The 15,159-nt window shown below is 35.9% G+C and overlaps 1 protein-coding gene and 1 long non-coding RNA gene across 2 annotated transcripts in view; one reads left to right on the top strand and one right to left on the bottom strand.

Annotated features, from left to right (window-relative positions):
- Positions 1-1,499, bottom strand: part of LOC122809072 — a 514,410-nt gene extending 512,911 nt beyond the window's left edge. The window contains exon 1 of the long non-coding RNA XR_006365856.1: positions 1,340-1,499. This is a non-coding gene — a long non-coding RNA (uncharacterized LOC122809072). The remainder of the gene's footprint in view (positions 1-1,339) is intronic.
- Positions 1-15,159, top strand: part of WAS (WASP actin nucleation promoting factor) — a 749,592-nt gene that overhangs the window by 661,069 nt on the left and 73,364 nt on the right. The gene's annotated exons all lie outside the window — the stretch shown is intronic.

Genomic DNA, 15,159 nt, shown 5'->3' with positions numbered 1-15,159 from the left:
TCGATGTTTCAATAGTAAACCAATGCAATGCTACTCTATCTGTAACTGACAATCTCACTCACTAACTTTGTACCTCTCCAGTGCAGTTTCCCAATCTGGTGCTCCTTTCAACTCTTAAGTTGAAAAAAAAAAAAAGAAGTCCGCTTGTCATCTCTCCAAGTGGATGACCAAGAAAAAAGTCCTCTTTACCAGATGAGATACAAACAAAACAAAACAAAACAAAAAAATAAATAAAAAGATTCTGCTTTAAACCTATCAAGTGACTTGCTACAGTTATAGTGCCACACACAATGGTCTTCAGTGCTTCGGCTGTGATGATAACTGTAGTACTGACATTCATTTCTGAATGTGAGTACTGCAATACTGCTCCATCTGCAAATCCCAATCTTGCACCCTAACCTTGCACCCGAGGCAGCTGCCATCTTCTCCCTGACCTAGCTGTATCTCTGATAGAGTCATATGATTTCTGGCTACATGTTCATGTAGTGTTTACATGTTAAAGTATCGGTTTTAAAGGAGATGAGTCGTGATTAGAAGACAGAGCATATGTCATAGAACAGGCATTATATACTCCCTCCTAGATATTCCAAGCAGTGAGCATAACACATACTTCTGTACTATTTTCAAGCAGAGAACATTTTCTTCCAGAAGCCTTATATAAATGATGATGCAGTACTTAGTCATTATTAGTAAACACTCTGAAAGAAGAAAGTGTTTAAAGGAAAACTGCACATTAAAGCTGAAACATAATATACAATGTTCATCATAACTTGATTTTCTGTGCACTACTAATGCTTCAGAATCAGTCTGTTTCTTGTTATATTTCATTTTTTTATACCCAAAATGGCCATCAAGTGACTGGCGTATTGTCAGATTTTATTTTTCAGTGTCTCCTCTTCTTCCAGAATGCAGTCTGGGTCCCTAGACATCATAAATTATTTATTTATTTATTTTGTCTATTTAGATACAGTGAGACATTTGCTCTTTAGATGGCCCATGAAAGTAGTGTCATTGTTTATTTTCAGCTCAATTACTCTGATCTATGCTTACGTAAAGGTGACAAAAGACATTCATGCACTATCTGTATTTTCTTCAACAAAAAAGAGATGAAAAAGCTAGATTTTGTTGTGTTCAAAGTTGTAGTCCCTTACAGTCCAAGATCCCCAACATCCTTCATACGTGTGACAACTGTCAACTGTTCTAGTGCAGCAATGATTGATAAGGTATCACTTCAAAAAGTTTGTAAGTCAAGTGATACTTGCCTGTAGCTTATGATACTAAGTTTTGTAGTTAAATGAATAAAAGCAACATTTCACTGGACAGAAATGAGATTATTTACCTGTTTTTTATATAGTGTTGAAGTAGAACTCAGCCCTGTTTTTCATATAAAGACTTTTCTTAACTGCAATCTTTGTTGAAAAATGAGTTTTACTTTAGCTGTTTACAGTGGTGGCTCCAAATTCCTTTTCTTGGCAGGACACAACAGCGGTATAGTAGCTGGCTGCTAGGGCACATAAGACATGTGGAAAAAAAAAACATACCAATAAAGTATAGAATACATGATACATGGTAACAACTCATCCATAATACACTGTTAAAATGAAAGACAGCTTCCCTGTGAAAAACAATTAATGTCATCATCTCACAGATCCTTGTAATGTTTCCAGCACAGAAAAACTACTAATTTATCATGATCAAATTATGGTTTGGATGAAGTTTAACAATTCAAAGGTGTAGCTCCCAATACTACAGAGGTGAGAACATGTCATGCACAAAAATATATGTGCATCAGTAGAACGAAAAAATATCATTAACCTGAATTCAAAAACAGAATTGCTTGTTTTTTCTGTGATGTATTGCATGGAAAATAGTTTTAAACAAATACAGCACATTTTGCCAACATTCAAGATAAAACAAACATCTTCCCAGTGCAGAAACTGATGAATAACAAAGTTTACTATCAAAATTATACAAATCGGTTTTGCGAGTAATGACTCAGTCAAACTGAAATGCCGAAAATGTACACACTCTTCACTCAACAACTCCAAATGTGGTAATGCTGGTATGTTGAATTCAACATTATCGACATTACCTGGACATCTGTACATGTACTACCAAAGTTTTGTAGGGGGCAAGCCCCCCTGCATCCCCTCCTAGTTTATTTTGTTGAGCATACAATTACCATTAAACAGATAAGATCTGCTTTGAGAACAAAAATCAGACTAATTCAAGCAAAAAAGTGAAAATGGAAACAGGTTTGAAGATGCATGTGACTCAGGCTCACACTACTGCCATTCTGTTTATATGGAAATTAAAAAAGTATTTCCTTATGTTTAATATGATTCATATAAAGGAGGCTTAAAATGGATTTTGGGAAGAAAAAACTCCAAGATCACTTTACAGTAGCAGGTCCATTGAGATATAATAACCATAACCACTTAATGATTCTGATGCATTAAAAGAGAGTATAAATACATAATTAAATAACTGAGATAAAGTGGCAAACGTAATGTGTTTATTTACTTAGTTATACTTTTTGTTGACTATGTTAGTCCCACTAAGCCAGTGGCCTCTTTTTGTGGAAGACCTGAGCTGGTATTTTTACTGACTAGGGGAAATTCAGCCAGGATACAAGAGAACTTCCTGTACTCATCACTGTTGTGAGTGGGACTCATTTTGGAGGAGTACTTCCTGTTTCCGTTCCAAGTGCAGAGGCAACCTGGAGAAACAGGGAGGCAGATGGAGGAGTAAGAGATGGAGTAGTGAAAGAAATTAAGGAGAAAGCAAATATCAAGACTGGAGAATGTGTGCAAGATTCTGGGGAAATGTTTCAAAGAAACCTGTTTGATGAAGATGAGTCAGCAAATGATGGATATATGACAACCCTCCAGTTGATTTACTTAAAGAAATGGTGGTGCAGAGTGAGCCAGAAAATGAAGGAGATGTTTCCTGGAGGGACATTATGGAGAAAATACAAAAGGTGGATGCAGAGACAGTCCTGAAGAATAGTGGTGACAACATATGCAGAGAAAGTAAAAGAAGGCAAAAGTGGAGTAGCAGAAAAGAAGGCAGAAAAAACAGAATTACATGGTACGTATTCAAAATGAAGAAGATAAAGAAATGGACAGGCATGAAGTGTGGAACAATTTAATAGCTCCTTTGGGTGTAAAAGCACATGCGATAAGAGAATTTATTCTTATTAACAAAGAGACATTATATTTGAGACTGTTTTTTCAATGTAAAATTTTATTGGATAGTATGAAAAAAGAAAGTCTGTAACCCATGGAACCTTTATGCGATAAAAGTATTTAACAGGGAAACAAAAAAGAAGATTCATGTACAATTTCAAACAGAGGTAGAAAGAGAGGCTTTGAAAGGACATTAGAAAGCTTTTTTGTAAATAAGTACTGGACATTGCAAATATTTGTGACAAAAGTGGTTTATGAACTGGAGGCTGGGACTGTAATATTGTGTTAAAAATAGAAAGAGAAAAAAATATACATATACCAAGTGTAGAAAACAAGGACATTTGATAAGTAACTGTGACAAAATAAAATGTTATATTTATGAGGAAATGGGACATGATGCAAAAAATGTGAATTGAAATGTTATAACTGTAACAAAAGTGGGTGTTTATGGATGGACTGCAAAAATTAAAATAACAGTGAGGAGAAAGAAAAAGAATGAGAAGAAAATGAACAAAGAAAAGAAATTTTAGAAGTAGTAGAAATAGAAAAAAAAATAGATGAAAAGTGGACATAGAAGAATTTTCTGAAATAAATGATGAAGAAGACAAACTGGAAGGTAGCAAAAGTAAAAAAAAAAAAAAAGTATTCTATTGGTAAAAGAAAAATACAATTTAAAGGGATATGTACAAAAGAATAAAAAGAAAGGAAATGGATGAAAAAGAATATATACTGCTAAAGATTGGGACTTATAATGGTTAGGGTGTTTGACTCACAGACACAGGGTACATTGTTTGATTCTCACCTTCAGGCAAGACATTGGTTAGGCTTAGAATGGCCCAATAAGAAAACTAGCCTAGTAATTTGCTATGCACTTATGAAACCATGCATATATGAAAAAGAAAAATGAAAAATGTAGAGTACTTTCTGTAAATGTGAACAGTATTAATAATATAGTAAGAAGAATAGGAATTTTGGAGTGGTGTAATACATGTGATGTAGATGTATTTATATTAGAAGGCACAAATTTTTAACCAATGAAAAAAGATTCCAAGCAGAAAAACTATGGGTGGGAAAGATAATCGGGAATTTGAGAAATGAGAGATGTTGTGGAATAGCCATATTCTGTAGGAATTCAGCAAAGATAGTAGATGTAGCTTTAGCAAAAAATGGGAAGATTAACCACTATAGATTTAAAATGGGAAAAAAAAAACAAGTATATGGAAATATAAAACCACAAACAACCACCATTTAGAATTAAATAACTCCGACAATAAAAAACAAAATTTGTTCATGAACAACACAAACCAAAGCATTTGCAAATTCTGTTTAAGTGCTATTGTTCTTTATTCTACATCAGAACGTCTTCAGAAACATTGTTTTTTTCTATCAAGTGTTTTAAATACCAACTCAAAAATCACATGATACAAATCTCCCAATCACCAGCAATAATTAAACTCTAAACTGTTAAGAATACAAGGTAAAATTCATATATTATACATTCATTAATACAAGAAAATAATTCATTTACAAGAATATACTATAAATACTAATTGATTATATACCCTCTGCTGGCAAAAACATTTAATATTGATGAATTCATTTAGTCCAGGTTTCTTATCAGATGCTAACCTAATTTGCCACTCTGCTTCCTTACAATCTAACCTTACATTGAAATTACCTAGCTAACCTAATTTGCCACTCTGCTTCCTTACATTCTAACCTTACATTGAAATTACCTAGAAATTCATCTAAATTAACTTTGTCAAGTGCAAAAAAACTACAATTATCATATTCATATTCTATGGTGTGTTTAGCTAAAGAATTGCTGAAACCTTTATTTTTATAGCCACTGTATATTCATAAATTCTTTTAGATAATTTTCTAATGTTTTTTCCTAAGTAATAACTGACACAGGTAACACAGCTCACTAAACAGACTATATCCATGGAAGTGCAATTGAAATTTTCCTTTACCCAAATTGTTTTGTCAATTCCTTTCACATATAGACTTGATGCATCACAAATAAATCTACAATGTTTACATTTGTTATAAGTCCCAACTTTAGAAAACATTCAAATTCGTATGTCTGTTCTTTTTTAATATACGTTTAATATTACTATCATGTTTATAAGTGAATAAAAGTCTTTCTCCAAATATCTTACTTAAAATGTTGTTGCCTAAAATGATTTTCCAGTTATCAGTTATTATATCCTGTATACTAAACATGACTGAAGTGATAGGCAGTGGGAAAGCTCTGATATAAATTTGGTTATTTGGCTTAAAAATTTGTACTTGTCTCTTTAATATTTCTCTCTGCCACCATTCCTTAAATCACATTTAAGAGTGAGTTAGTTTTATTTTGTCTCAACACTAATACTTCCTCTATGATCTCCAGTAACAAGTTTTCATCATACCCTCTGTCCAAGAATAATCTTTTCAGATATTCTACATATTCCATAAAAATAGTCTCATTATTAATCTTCTTAATCTAATACATTGTCCTTTGATTACATTTTTTTCATGTGTAAAGGATGTTGACTTTTCTTGCGTTAACAGTTATTCACAAAAGTCTCTTTTCTAAACACTTTACTTAAAAATGATTATTGTGCTCATCTAATTCAATGGTTAAATCCAGAAAATTAACAGATTTACCCAAACCACCTTGTGTGAAACTTAAAAAAACTGTACTGTTATTAATATCTTTTAAAAAAAATCATGAAATTCATGAATTTTACCACACCAATAAATTAGCAGATCTTCGATAAACCATTTGTAAAACACTATTTTGAAGAACAAGTGGGGGGGAACTGAAAAACTCCTGTTCTCACCATGCCATTACCAAACTGGCAAAAACAGGCACTACCCTTGCCTCCATCATTAATTTATTAGATTAAGTAGATTAACAATACAAAGGAAAAAAAATTGTTTGATTCTCTCCTTTGGGAAGAAAAATGGTTAGGCTCAGAATGACCTGGTAAGAAAGCTAGTCTAGAAAATAGCTTATGCTAACTGTAACGATTATTTCATCAGATTTTAGACTATGTAATGATAAATATGAATATTATATAACAGGAGACTTTAACTGTGATTTAAGAGGTAAGAGTAAAAAGAAAGGAAATGATACAAGAAAAATGTTAGAAGTTATAAGATGTGGTAAATTAAAATGCTGGGATAAAAATGCATGGAATTACAAAGGTGGTATAAATAGATTGCAGTGGTGGTGCTGCGGTAGCATTGTCACCTCACAGTAAGACGTTGTCCTGTTCGATTCTCAGCTAGAGCGTCTTCTGTGTGGAGACATGCGTGAATGGGCGTACCTTCGTTGAAGGTTGTGCGTCAGGACCGGCAACTCGGCACGTAAAAATCTACTGCCAATCATTAGCGGACCGGAGTTCCGCTGTGGCGACCCCTAACCGGGAAAAGCCGAAAGACTCAACAACAACAACAACATAGTATCAGAAGGTTTAGTTATATGAGAAGGGGAGGTACTTGAAACAGGATTTTCTGATCATTTTGCAATATGGCTAGAGTTAAAAGAAAACAAAGAATATATAAAAATAGGTAAAGGAATAAAAAGGACAAATGAAAAAGCATGGAATGAAGAAGGAAAGAGATTAGTAATACAGTTATGTAAAGATCATATTACTATGAGAACATTTTATAAAAAGTGGTCTGAAAGGTAGATGATATTTATGGAAAACTATAAAAAATATACTTTTACAGTGGCAATATGATGTGAGAAAAGTAGAGAAAGAAAAATATAAAAGAACATAATGTATTGGAAGATTTACAGCATAATGATAGAAAGTAGTTTGACAAAGAAAAAGAATTACATGAAATAAATCAAGAAAAAATGCAAGAATTGTTATCTAAGCAAGTAAAAAGAGTAGTAGTTTTGAGTTACTTAAGCAGATTAGTAAAGGAAGATTGTACTGTAATGAGAGAAATAAAACAATGTAATAGAAGAACTAGAAACAACTTAGGAAATGATTATAAATGGTGTAGTATAATATGTACAAGAGATGTTTAAAGAAAAAAAGAAGGTAATGAAAAAAACATGTAAAGTAAAAAAGCTAACAGAAAAAGATAATAGAGAGTTGGAAAAGGAGACTTCTTTAAATGAGCCAGATAAAGTACTAGGACAAGTAAATACAGATTTGGTGGCAGGTCCAGATGGAATAAAGTATGAAATATATAAAAATTTAAGGGACTGACAAAAATATTTTTAAAGATTTTGAATAGTTAAATTAAGGTTTTGTGTATAAAGAACTGTGTAGTGGAATAGTTAAATTCATAAGGAAGAAAGAAGATAGAATTAAATAAATGGAGACCAATAGTACTAAATAATAATAATTATAAGATCTTTATTAAAATAATACAAAAGAGATTTGAAACTGAAATAGAAAATATTATGGAACATAGCATATACAGTATAAAGGAGAAGTGTTGTCAAGAATTATTAATGATAGAGAAATTTTGGATGGTATTATGTACAGAAAAGAAGAAGAGACAATCATGATAAGAGACCTTAATAAGGCATTTGTCACAACTGGACATGAAATCTTATGGTTAATAATGAAAGAATATAATATTAAATGAGAATGTTAGGAAATTATGTATGTTGGTGTGTAGTAATAATAAAGTAAAAATACTTGTAAATGGCTGGTTAAGCCAAGAGGTACATATGAAGAGTGGTGTAAGACAGGGATGGCCAATGAGTTTTATACTCTTTGCATTAGTTATGAATGTGGTAGTATGTCAAATAAAATACAAAATGAAGGAGGCAGGGTATATAACACCCACAGGGCTAAGAATTCCAGTTCTGTTAACACATGTGCAAGCCATTATCTTCTTCTTCTTTCGGCTTTTCCCAGTTAGGGGTCGCCACAGCAGATCACCGTCTGCTCATGATTGGCAGTGGAGTTTTACGGTGTCGAGCTGCCAGCCCGGCGCCCAACCTTCCACAGAAGGCACACACACATGCACTCATGCCTAGGGCCAATTTAGTGTGTCCAATCCACCTACAGCATGTCTTTGGGATGTGGGAGGAAACCATATACAAGCCATTATAATAACTGCAAAAAAAAAAAACAAAATCTGGATAAAAGAAATAGTAATTTGCACAAATTAATGTCTAGAGATGATAGGGATGGCTTTAAATAAAGAGAAAAGTAAAGGTTTAGGTGATGTAGTAAAGATCATGGGTAAATATTTTACAGTGAATGAAACGTCTGTGTTAGGTTTAAAACTTGGGAATAAATATGTAAGTAGAATTAAATTGGAAAAACAATAGAAGAAATAAAGCAAATGTCTTTTCCGCAGACTATATAAATCATCATTCAGAAAAAAAATTTATTTGATAAATTCAGTACTACAGCATACTTAGCAAGTATATTTATGTCAACAGTAAAAGGAATTATTACAGATATTTTTCATTTATATGGGGTTCCAGATTAAACCCAGGAAAAAGAGGGGGGGTTTATGTAAATACAAAAGAAGGAGGTTTGGGGTCAATTAACCCAGTACTATATGCTGCTTCATTAAATTTGTACAAAGTGTTAAAGTGGATAAATGAAAAAGAGGAGAGCTTAGTAGTAAAACTATATAAATCTAAGTATGATAAATTTTGGGGTATGATAAAAAGAGTAAAAGAGAAAAAGAGTGTATAAATGAAGAAATAAAATGTTACCAACAAAAATATTTCTGTGAAAAAAAATAATTTATGCTATAGAAAAAGATAGAAAAGTGTGGTATAAGAATGTAATGATAAAATATTACTATGTAAAACCATTGGAAAATCTAACATGAAAAAAGTACAGCTATAAAAATAGGAAGTGAATGGTGTAATCAGAAAGTAGAATGTTAAGATTTTTTATGGAGACTAGTAACAGATAAATTGCCTATAAAATCAAATATGACATATAAAAAAAAAAGTGACGGAATATGTTTACATTGTAAAAAAAAAAAAGAAACTACAGAATATGTGTTTTTGAAATGTAAAAGGAAAAATATAGCGAAAACTATGTAAAGATGATTTTTTAAGATATAAAAGAAGTGGATAAAATAAAAATGAATGTGATTAAACATGAATATTATAAGAGTAGAAGTAAAGAATATGTTAAAAGAATTGATAAAAAATATTTTATGTTATATGTGTTATATACAATGAAAGAATAAATGAAAACATGTTTAATGGTAAATGGATTTTTGCAACAATATTACGTAAAATCAGATGGTTGTTATGGAAAAGGGACTGTGGGTCTAACAGGGATGGAAATTTAGCATGACTGTAAAGGAAATTATAAATATGTATAAACAGATTTGTATATTTATATTTCTACTCATGTAAATATTTGTAAATATGTAAATAATTTGTAAATAAAAGTTATGTTTGTATATAAATAAAGGACCACTAGTCTTTCTTGATAGCTGCTGTCGGATCTTTTACCTCCATGTAAGCTACTACAAACTTTGGCTAATGGGGCCCCTGTTTAATATCTCAGTATTGGAAGGTTAATCCAAGTACCTCGCATGGAAATAAAACACACAGTCTTCTGCATCAAAGGTAAATGCTAAGCTACCATGACTGCAAACAAACATTTTAGTTTTCCAGGTTCCCCTCAAGGAAAACAGCACCTATAAAGACAAAAACTATCAAGTAAATGCAGCAACATGAGCTACCTAGTACTCTTATTTCTGGTTTGCTGAAATACGTATGTATTTATTATTTGGTAAATGGGTAGAGGGACTAGTCCAAAAACACCAACAGAAATAATTTAGGTCAAGAATTCTGGTTAAAGCCAAATATAATGAGGTAGGGGATAAAATCAGGTACAATTTTTAAATATTACTCTAATTCACTTAAAAGGTTAACACAACAACATATTTTGTATCAATATGCATTTTATGAACAAGAAGGATTAAAAAACTCTAATGACTGGAATTACTGAATGACTGGAATTACTGAAAGACTGTAATCATGAGTGATTTGTCAGAAAATCAAAAATGGTATGATGGACAGGACAAATATTTCAAGCAGAATCAGGGTCAATCTGTTGTGAGGTACGAGTAGCACTCAAATGGGAGTGTTTGGTCACAATAGCCCATTCCTGGATTTAAATACTTTTTTTGGATGTGCAGGATTTTAAACAATGTACTTATGATTTTCTGAATGCTATTATACTTGTCTATGAACACGTGCCATCAGAAGACTTTAAGAAATTGCAATTTTAATGTCTAAGATAATTAAAAAGTACAGTTGTGTACCTACCATAAATGTAGATGTTTGAGTGTATTCACTGTTGCAGTCATTACACTTGGGTTATCCTGCTGGCAGGCTACACGCAGTCGGCCTGAATTCCAAAGTCCTGGTCCGGTGTCGGTTGCTGTCGCCTCTTCCCTGACGTCAGTGTGCCAGGGGTATATAAGATGCAGCCGACACCATTTTCTTCAGTTTTTCTTGCCCCAGATGTCAGGTGCCCCCAAAAGGGTAGGCTAAAAACATGGCTTATAAAAAGCATGCACTAAAATAAACAATACCTTCATCTACAAGCAAATACATCACATAGGTTGTACAGAATAGAGAAGTACAAATAAGTCCCAGCAAAGAAAGGGGGATGGCGGGTGGGTAACCTGGACTGCAACAGTGAATACACTCGAACATCTACATTTATGGTAGGTACACAACTGTACTATGTTCATCGTGTTTCACTGTTGCAGTCATTACACTTGCGTTGAATCCCAAAGCTGAGGTTGGGCGGCTGGGTCTAAATAGAATTAGGAGTGGCTATGAGGCCCTGCAGAACTGCAGTGGCAAAGCCTGCTCTGGATTTAGAGTAAAGAGGTAAGTGGTAGTGCTTGGTAAAAGTGTGCACTGAACTCCAAGCTGCAGCCTCCAAAATTTCCTTGGTTGGTACTCCTCTGAGAAAGGCTGCTGATGTGGCTGCTGCCCTGGTCGAATGTGGCCTAATGCCCTTAGGCACTGATTTGCCATGCTGTGCATAACAGAAACGAATGCAGTGTCCTATCCATTTTGAAATAGTCTGCTTTGCGATAGCCTTTCCTTGTGATCCTGCAGCATATGCTACTAAAAGTTGCTCAGTCTTTCTGAAAGTCTTAGTTTTGTCCAAGTAGAAGCATAGCTGCCTGTGTATGTCCAAAGAATGAAGACGTCTCTCCCCTTTATTCTGGGAGTTTGGATAAAAAGTAGGCAAATGAATGGTTTGATTAAGAGCCACACTGGATACTACCTTTGGCATAAATGTTGGGTTTGTCCTTAGAGAAACCCTGTCCGGATGGAAAATGATAAAAGGTTCCACTGCCATTAATGCCTGTAACTCTGATACTCTTCTTGCTGAAGTTATTTCTAGGAGCAGAGCTGTCTTCCATGATAAGTATTTTATTTCAGCTGTATTGGCTGGCACAAAAGGAGGCAGTGTGAGCTTTTCCAAGACAAAATTGAGATCCCATGCAGGTATTGGTGCTCTTCTTGGGGGTCTTATGTTTTTGGCCCCTCTGAGGTACTGCCTTAGCAGTGGATGTGAAAAAATAGGTGGTTCCATATTGTAATGAGCTGAAATGGCAGAGGCATGGATCTTAATTGATGAGAAGGATAGGCCCTTGTCCAGCATCTCAGTTAGGTATTGTAAAATCTGAGGGATATTTGGAACAAGTGGTTCAATTCCTTGTGCCTGATTCCAAGCACAGAATCTCTTCCATTTTTCTGCATAGGATTTTCTGGTGCTGGGCCTCCCAGCTTCCAAAATTAATTGCTTTAGAAAGAGGTGTGTTCTGAGTAGTTATATTATTCGCCATGCAGTCAGATTTAAGGTTCTGAGTTGGCTGAGCAGGATCTGATTTTTTTGTTGGGTCAGAAGATGAGGAATTTGAGGTAAAGGCCAGGCTGGGCCTTGAGACAAGCTCTTTAGGATTGGGTACCAGTGCTGGCGTGGCCAGTCTGGGGCAATCAGAATAATTTTTGGCTTCTCTTGTCTGACCTTTAGATGTACCTTGGGGAGGAGAGGCAGTGGAGGAAAGGCATAAACTGTCAGGGTTTTCCAGCTGAATGATAGAGCATCCACCTTCCATGTTTGTGTGTGTGATAAGTCCTTGTGCAGAAACTCTGTAGTTGGCAGTTGTGAGGGGAGGCAAATAGATCTATGTCTGGGCATCCCCATTTCCTTGTTATCATGCTGAAGACTTATGGATCTATTTTCCACTCGTGAGGGTCCATGAGGTTTCTGCTTAGTTTGTCTGCCAGAGTATTTGTCTTTCCTGGCAGGAATTGTGCCTGCAGATGTACTTGATAGGTCAATGCTGTGTTCCACAAATTCATGGCTTGCCTACAGAAGGGGTAAGAATGTGTGCCCCCTTGCTTGTTTATGTACCACATGACTGTAGTATTGTCCGTCTTTAGCAATAGTTGTCCTGGATGGAGTAGATCCTTGAAGGCTGTCAGGGCATTCTGTACAGCTAGCATCTCTTTTTGATTGATATGAAGATGCATTTGGCTTGCGGGCCACGTGCCCTGAATACATTTTCCCGCCATGTGTGCCCCCCAGGCATAATCCGGTGCATCTGTTAGTGTCTGCCTGGCTGTGGGTAAAGTGAATGGCTGTCCCTTGTTGTGGTGACAGGCCAGTGCCCACCATTGAAACTCTTGTTGCATGCAGGAAATGAGAGTAATTATAGTTTCCAGGCTGTGGCAATGTTGAGTCCAAACACTTTTTAGAAACCATTGTAGCTTCCTCATATGCAGTCTTGCATATGGAATTAGCAGGATGCAGGATGCAGGATGCCATGAAGCCCAAAGCCTGCAGAATTTTTCTTGCAGGTAACTGGGTTTTTGTTGCCATGTAATGAGTCAGTTGCCTTTGTTTGTCTGGCGTGAGATAAGCCATCTGGGCAGTTGTATTTAAGCTTGCACCCAGGAATATTATCACTTGAGAGGGCACTAGTTTTGACTTCTTTTCGTTTACTGTGTACCCTAGGCAAATTAGTAATCTTTTTACAAACGCCAGATGCTTTAGTAGAATGTCCTTGCTCTCTGCTTGAATAAGGCAGTCATCCAAGTAGGGATATATTTGAATTCCTTTTTGTCTGCAAAATGCAATTACTGGTGCCAGGCATTTTGTGAAGACCCTGGGTGCAGTAGATAAGCCAAAGGGCAGTGCAGAGAATTGGTAGTGTATTGAGCCAGCTATGAATCTGAGGTATCTTCTGCATGATTGTCTGATTGGGACATGCAGGTATGCCTCTTTGAGGTCCAAAGTTACGAGCCAAGCCTTCTTGCCCAGCATGGGTAGAAGTTGCTGTAGTGTCAACATTTTGAATTTAGGATCGTCCTGAAAAGTATTTAGACTAGACAGGTCCAGTATTGGTGTCCTGACTTTGTCCTTTCTGGGTACCAAGAAAAGTCTTGAGTAAAATCCTTGCCCCTGCTTTTGCTGTGGTACTCTTTGAATAGCCCTCATGTCCATGAGGGATGAAATTTGCTTTTGTGCCTCTGCCCACTGATTGTGTGGCAGGTCTGGCACACCTTTTGCCCTTGGGAGGGTGTGAAAGTGGAACCTGTAGCCCTGCAAAACAATATTCAGTACCCATTTGTCCTGGGTGATCATGTGCCAATTTTGTGAAAAAAGAGCTAGTTTTCCCCCTAAGGGTGCTGCCAAAAGGTAAGTGCTTGGCATTGGTAGTGGGAAGTCATTGGGACTGTTTCCTATATGGTTGTGATTTTTCTTCTCCGCCTTTGGAGGCTGAAGCACCCCATTGTTTAGGCCTGTATGAGCCTTGGGGCTGAGATCTGTCTCTAGGGCATCTGTATCTGCCTCTTTGTGGCCTGTCTGACACTGGAAAGGACCAATTTTTAGAAGGCCAGTTCCTGCTAAATCTGGGTGGCTGAACCTGTAAGAAATCCTTTACTGTCTGCATTGATTTTGCTTTATCCTCCATTTTCTTTAACACCTCTTCTGCCTTAACACCAAACAAAGTATCATGCTGTAATGGAGCATCCAATAATTTTGTTTTAACATGATCAGGCAGACTCTGTTCCTTTAACCAAGCATGTCTTCAAATGACAGAGCCTGTAATTGCAGCCCTGCAAGAAGCCTCTAGTGAATCTAAACCACATTGCAAAGTATGCTTTCCCACTTGTTCAGCTGCATGCAATAAATCCTGCATTTCCTTGTTTTCAGGACATTCAGAGTTTGTCAGCATTTTCTGTTTTAGCAGAGACATTAGGTATTGCTGATATTTAAGCATGTGAAACTGGCAGTTTAAAGCCCTTACAGCTAAAGTAGCAGAGGTGTAAACTTTTTTCCCCCATCTGTCCAGTGCTCTAGAATCCCTATCAGAGGGAACAGGGTTTTTTTGCAGTGGAAGCCTTGACCCCTTTGGGACCTTGAGATATAGTTTCTGGGTCAGCAGCATGGTTTTTATAAAGAAATGTATGTGAATCTGGAACCCTGTAGTACTTATCTGGCTTAACTGGTGCAGGGGGTAAAGAATCAGGAGACAGACTGGACTCATCTGTGTTGAGGCAATAAAAGAAAGTCTCTGAGCCTTTTCTTGGATTCAGAATAATCTTGGCTCTCCCAGTGGAAATGCTCCCTCATGGTGTGCAGGGTTTCCCCAAAAGAGTAGTCCTCAGGAGGAGATGCTGAAGGGGTAGATTCTTCAGCATCAGAGTCCTCATAGGGAGGGAGAGAATATCCCTGTTCTGAAGAGGAATCAGATGAAATAGAAACCTGGTCAGAGGAATAATAGTCAGTGTCTTGCCTAGGCCTTTTATCAGGAGGGGGATGGGAGCCCCTGATGAAAGTAATTAGGTCCTCGGCCATTTTAAGCATCTGTTTCTCAGGCATGAATGAGTGTCCTGGAGAATGCTATACTTGTTTCTTTGTCTTTGGCCTAATGGTTAAGGTGTTTGCCTTACAAACATAGGTTGCAGGGTTTGAGTCTCACAAGGGACAAT

This window comes from Protopterus annectens, chromosome 8.part0, assembly GCF_019279795.1.
Source record: "Protopterus annectens isolate FY-2018-M chromosome 8.part0, PAN1.0, whole genome shotgun sequence".
Classification (NCBI taxonomy): Eukaryota; Metazoa; Chordata; order Ceratodontiformes; family Protopteridae; genus Protopterus; species Protopterus annectens.
This window is presented reverse-complemented; position numbering and strand designations above follow the sequence as displayed.